Below are 6,610 nucleotides of genomic sequence, written 5' to 3'. Positions count from 1 at the left end.
CTTCCCCAGAATCCAGCGACGTCTGGAAAATAACCACCAAGGCATCCACTATCACCTCCGCCATTTCTTTCAGAACCCTCGGATACATTCCATCCGGTCCTGGGGACTTGTCCACAATCAGCCCCTCCAGTCTGTTGAGCACCGCCTCTCTAGTAACAGTAATGTCATTAAGACCCTCCAGTCCTACCACCTTTCCATCGCTAGCACCCGGCAAATTATTCATGTCCTCCTCCGTGAAGACAGAAACAAAAATGTTATTCAATACCTTAGCCATATCCCCATCCCCTACCACTAGGTCCCCTTTCTCATCCTCTAAAGGACCAATGTTCACCCTAGCCAGCCTCTTCCTTTTTATATATTTATAAAAACTCTTGCTATCCTTTTTTATATTAAGCGCTAGCCCAGCTTCATAGTTTCTCTACCCTTCTTTATCAACTTCTTTGTCAATCTTTGTTGACATTTAAACCGCTCCCAATCCTCTTCTCGCCCACTACTCTTAGCTACTCTAAATTCCTCCGCTTTTAATTTAACACTTTCCTTCACCTCCTTCGTTATCCACGGCTTATTACCTCTCCTCCTACTGTCCTTTTTGACCATCGGAATAAATTTCCGCTGAGCACCAAGAAAGATCTCCTTAAAGATCCTCCACTGCTCCTCAGCAGACCCTCCCTCCAACGCGCTCCCCCAGTCAACATTCGCCAATTCTTCTCTCATCCTACCGTACTCCCCTTTATTCAAACAAAGTACGCGTGTCCGGGAACCCACTTTCTCCTCCTCCATCTGCACCAGAAACTCCACCATACAATGATCACTCTCCCCAAGAGAATCCTTCACCGCAAGGTCCCTAATTCTACCCGCCTCATTAATGTCAGCTGACTATATACCGCAGCTTATTTTGACTGGCCATGGCCTTCAGTGTGCTCCTGCCAAGCATATCTTGTATTATCACAAAGCAAACTACTAAGAAAGTAAGAAATGTAAAACATTAGCTGCTGTAACTTTATCCTTCATGGAATGTGGGTGTTACTGATTGGGCCAGGCCTTGAACTGAGCCACTTAAGAGCCAACCACATTGCTGTGGATCTGGACCCACAAGACTAGATAGGCAGGAATCTGATTTCCTTTCCAGATGGGTTTTACAACAGTTACATGATCATCATTAGACATTTTAAATTCCAGATTTGTTTATTGAATTGAAATTTCACCATTTGCCATGGTGGGATTGTGAACTCAAGTCCCCAGAGGATTAACCTGGGTATTGAGGTTACTAGCCCAGCAGCACTACCACTAGGCCACCACTTCCCTCTGGCAATGCAAGTCAAGGAAAGAAAGCTAACGGTTGCTGAAAAATACAGCAAAATAAACAATATTCTTAAATATAAATCATTTTACAATACAGCTTAATCATGTTAACTCAATTCCCATATCACAAACCTTTGAAAATCAGATCCAATTATATTAAATTTTCCCATATACCCAATAGAATGATTCTTTGCTGATGTAGCAGCCTTAATTCAAAACAACTGATGACACTTGTACAGGAAGAGATATGGCCATCAAAAAATTTAAAATAAAGGTCCTAATTGTGAAGTCAGTTAGATATTGTATACATAAACATTTAACCAGTAGAATTCAGTGTTGATTCCCCAGTGCCATTGTAGCATAGTCCAAATTACATCCTTCATAGATCTTCGAATTTCTGTCAGAAAAATGAATTTTTTTTTATGTTCCAGCATTTGCAATCCAATTTAGGCTTCTAGAAAAGGTGTCTTATTTATGTAAGTTTCAACCAATGTGTCACACCTCAGCATTGAGCTGCTTTAAAAAAAAGTTTTAATTTCTGCCACCACCTTCCTCTTCAGATCAGCGTTTCCCATCACTAATGATATCAGTTGTGCTACGTCAGTCCAGTCCAAATGTTGAACGAAATCATGCGCAGCATTAGACAATATCTGTTGTTGATTCGGTGGCAGTTCCATAATAATCTGAGGCAATGGTTTAAACTGTCCTCTAGCCATCCAGGCACCTAGGCACCCACCGGCTGCACTACTTAGGGAGAATAAAAACCAAAAGAATACATTTGAAAAATGTTTATTTTCTGCTGTTTAAAATGCATTTCTCTTCTTTTCCTGAAGACGTTGATTCATATTTGGCTGCATTCCTCTGAGCTCCAGCAGTCCTCAGCTTCTTTGAGCAACGAGCTTTTATTTAGACAGGAGCCGGAGTACTGATCTTGTCAGCCATTCATGCTACACTTCTGCCGCAGCAAAATCAGAGAATTTGGTGCCCAGCCAAGTCTCCGTTCACTGCAGCGGGATCCCGCTACAGTGAACGGAGACTTGGTTTGGTGCAGGTGATTAAATCATGAAGGATCTCCCATCCAGGCCCGATCATATCCTCATCAAACAGCCACACAGCAGAAGGTTGCAACATAGTTTGAAGAATAATAGAGCACAGAAGGATGCCATTCAGCCCATTTTGCCCGCACCAATTTATTGAAAGAGCTTTTTCCAATCAGTCCCCTCCTTGCTCTTTATCAATAACTCTTCAAGAGTATGCTTTCTCTCTCCCTAGCTTGTGCTGCAGAAGGCAATTGAAATGTTCAAAGACAACACACTTAAAATCAGTCAGCTGAGCACGAACTAGCGATCAAATTCTTCCTGGTCCATGCAGTTCAATCTCTTTTCAAATGGTGGATTTATTACTGAACCACGGCAGGGGATTTATCCAATTTCAACTTCAAGTTTGTTTCACAATGATCAGAAGCCACAAGCATTTAAATGCTGCAGGATATTTAGATAAAGAGAATATCTGCAAAACGTGGGACTCTTTTCAGCTACATCCCTTTCTAACTCACATTAAACACTCCTGTCACTCAATTCTGACATGTTCATCATCTTTTTGCACTGTGTGAGAGAAGCTCACGTTATCTCCCTCTGGTACCATCTAAGGTTCTGGCGGAGGTCCACATTGTCTCTGTCAAACCACAGGTAGCGATTGTGGGTGTACTGTGCCCCAGCAAACCAGGATACAGAATACACACATAAACTTGTTAAATTAGCAGTAGGGGTTTGAATCAGGAACAAAACTGGGAACAACAGTTGTGGTTTTGCAGAAGGACTTGAGTCCTTCATGCAGTTGGATAGAAAAGTGACAAATGAAATGCAAGGCTGCCAAATGTGAAGGATTGCCTCTTAGAAAAAGATTAAATCACAATTAGCACAGGGAGATTTGGGAAGGAACCTGGGAGTGATATTCAATGCAACACTTAAAATGTTAGGATATGAAGAGGGATTTGTCTGCATTAGAAAAATGCAGGGATAGGCAACAAGAATGATACAAAGTATAGAGAGATTAGTTATAAGAAAAAGTTAGAGAAAAGTTAAGATAATTTTGTACATATATAAATATGCACTTAACAATGTTAGAATGCACACACTGCATGCTTCCAATAGTTTCCTTCTAAAATGAATAGTATAGGAACCTATAGAATCTCTACAATGCAGGAGGAGACCATTTGGCCAATCGAGCCTTCACTGACAACAATCCCACCCAGGCCCTATCCCCATAATCCCATGTATTTACCCTGCTAGTCCTCCTGACACTAAGGAACAATTGAGCATGGTCAATCAACCTAACCTGCGCATCTTTGGACTGTGGGAAGAAACCAGAGCACCCAGAAGAAACCCCACACAGACACGAGGAGAACATACAAAGTCCACACAGACCGTGATCCAAGAAAGGAATCAAACCTAGGTCCATGGCGCTATGAGGCAGCAGTGCTAACCACTGTGCCACCCTGCACAGTGATTATTAAAAAGGAACATACTCCCTAAAACACTTCATCTAGTAGCAATAAAACCCGATTTGAATGTGGCAGCTGGAATTTCTACAAACCCACTTTGAGGATAATAGAACTCAGCTGATATCAATTTAAATTTTAATAATTGTTTTTTGATTGCTGGCAAGGCCAAATTTAATGCTGATCCCTAATTGCTGTGAGTAAAAAGGATGAGCCTGGTGCTACATTGTAGGCCAGGCTGGCAGGGCTGGAGCATTTATTTCTCCAAAGAAGTTTAGTGTACCAGTTCTGTTCTTGAAACACTCTAGCAGTTTTCTTGGTTATTTTACCTGGTTAACAGATTTATTGAACTAGATTAACCAATTTGCCATTGTGGCTTACTAGTGAAATACCATAATCATTAAGACTATTCTAACAAGTTAAAAAGTCTAATATCTCTCCAGTTTTCCCAAACAACTTGGTGTAATTTGCTACATCTTTTCGCAATATGCTTGTCCAGGTTTCAGCCATTAACAATGTTATGGATACCAGAGTCTCCCCATTAATCCTTAAAATATGTGTTTCACAGGCACCTTTCTTCATTTCTTTATAAGCCTTTTTTGATGAAGATATATTCAGCAAGTTATTGTCAGTGACACATTGTCAGTAGCACACAAATGGTCAATGTGCTGACACCAAATTCCTGTCCACAGTATTTAAGGCAAGCATTTCCCCATTCATTCCATGGGGATTACTGTTTCTGTCAGGATAATTTAAACCAAGCACACTCAGTATCTATTTCATTCATTAGTCATTCTCAAACTCCTTTCTCTAAAGTCAATAACAAACACTTACCAGCTGCTGTTCCAACAGGACCACCAATCAAGCTTGCTGCAAGTGTTACTCTACCAACCACAAATGCCCCCTTGCCAGAGCATTTCGCTGCAAGTTACAACTTCTCCACCTCTGCAATATGGCACACTAGGAGCATCAGCTCATCAGTGTGCACAGGCATCTTATGAATTAATAGATTCAGAAATCACACATTACTGGATATCAACTATAACAAAATGTTTTTTCAACAGATGTCATTGGAAACATATATTTATAGTCCCCAATTTGATTGCTACTGATGTTTGTAAACACAGTATGGGGAAAGTGGTCATCTACACTCTTTTCAAAATTAGACCTTTTAGCTTCTAAGCTTTTATTGTCAGAGGATATTTTGTCCATTTGGTTATCTGATGGAATCATAGCATGGAAACCATGGGTTGTTGTATACTTTGGAACATACAGGTATCACTAGAAGGCTGCTTGTCTTGGGGAAACATTGAAATCCATTGCCACCCTTGCACAAGAAACAATCTCAAGTTGCTAAAATGTAATTGACTAAATGTATATATAGCAGATGTAAAGTATAGAATTCTACAACATTTTTGCAGTAAGATTAGACACAGTCCAATATTACCACAAGCTTATTTTGGACTGATAACCTTGAATCTTGTAGCAATCAGTTTGAGCTGTTAGCATAACCTTTACATTTTTAATTATTTCCTGTATCAGTATATTTTATGATTGTTAGAAATATTTATACTTCACATAATCATAACCACTTACCTCCATCTCCCCCTTTAACTAAAAGAATGAACCCACAAGATTGACTGTTGACAACAAAAGAATTTTACAACACAAAAATCAAAGAGCATGACTGCAATAACTATACTCTATCTTAACTTGTCAGTTATATTAAAGACATGTAAGGAGGAGGTAATTCAGTGCGTAGATGAAGGTAGAGCAATTGATGTCATATACATGGATTTTAGTTAATCATTTGATAAGGTTCCCCATGGTGGTCTCATGAAGAAAGTAAGGAGGTGTGGGATAGGAGGAAATTTGGCTGATTAGATGAGTAACTGGCTGTCTCATAGAAGACAGAGGGTGGTGGTGGTGGAGAGAAAATTTTCAGGCTGGACACCAGTTACCAGTGGTGTACCAGTGCTGGGTGCTCTGCTATTTGTGATTTTTATCAATGACTTGGAAGAGGGGGCTGAAGGGTGGGTTACTAAATTTACTGATGACACCAAGGTTGATGGAGTAGTAGATGAGGTGGAGGGCTCTTATAGGCTTCAAAGAGACATTGATAGGATGCAGAGCTGGGCAAAGAAGTGACAGATGGAGTTTAACCCTGGTAAATGCGAGGTGATTCATTTTGGTAGGACAAATTTGAATGTGGATTACAGGGTCAACGGCAGGGTTCTGAAGAATGTGGAGGAACAGAGAGATCTTGGGGTTCATGTCCACAGATCTCTGAAGGTTGCCACTCAAGTGGATAGAGCTGTGAAGAAGGCTTATAGTGTGTTAGCGTTTATTAACAGGGGGTTTGAGTTTAAGAGCCATCGGGTTATGCTACAAATTTCCAGGACCTTGGTGAGACCACATTTGGAATATTGTGTGCAGTTCTGGTCACCTTGCTATAAGAAGAATGTGGAAGCATTGGAGAGAATGCAGAGGAGATTTACTAGGATGCTGCCTGGTTTGGAGGGTAGGTCTTATGAGGGAGCTGGGGCTTTTCTCTTTAGAGCGGAGGAGGATGCGAGGCAACTTAATAGAGGTTTATAAGATGATGAGGAGGATAAATAGAGTGGATGTGCAGAGACTATTGCCTCAGGTGGATATAGCTGTTACCAGGGATGTAGGAGGGATGTCCAAGGTAGATTCTTTACTCAGAGAGTGGTTGGGTTGTGGAATGTACTGTCTGCTGAGATAGTGGAGTCGGACACTTTAGGAACTTTCGAATGGTTATTGGATAGGCACATGGAGCATACCAGA

At 40.8% G+C, this 6,610-nt stretch overlaps 1 pseudogene; it reads right to left on the bottom strand.

Annotated features, from left to right (window-relative positions):
• Positions 1-1,797: 1,797 nt before the first annotated feature.
• LOC145342540 (protein C19orf12 homolog) lies at positions 1,798-4,796 on the bottom strand (annotated as a pseudogene).
• Positions 4,797-6,610: the final 1,814 nt, after the last annotated feature.

This window comes from Carcharhinus amblyrhynchos, chromosome 4 (assembly GCF_965287045.1).
Source record: "Carcharhinus amblyrhynchos chromosome 4, sCarAmb.v2.hapA, whole genome shotgun sequence".
Classification (NCBI taxonomy): domain Eukaryota; kingdom Metazoa; phylum Chordata; class Chondrichthyes; order Carcharhiniformes; family Carcharhinidae; genus Carcharhinus; species Carcharhinus amblyrhynchos.
The sequence above is the reverse complement of the archived record's forward strand: the minus strand, read 5'-3'. Positions and strand labels throughout refer to the sequence as shown.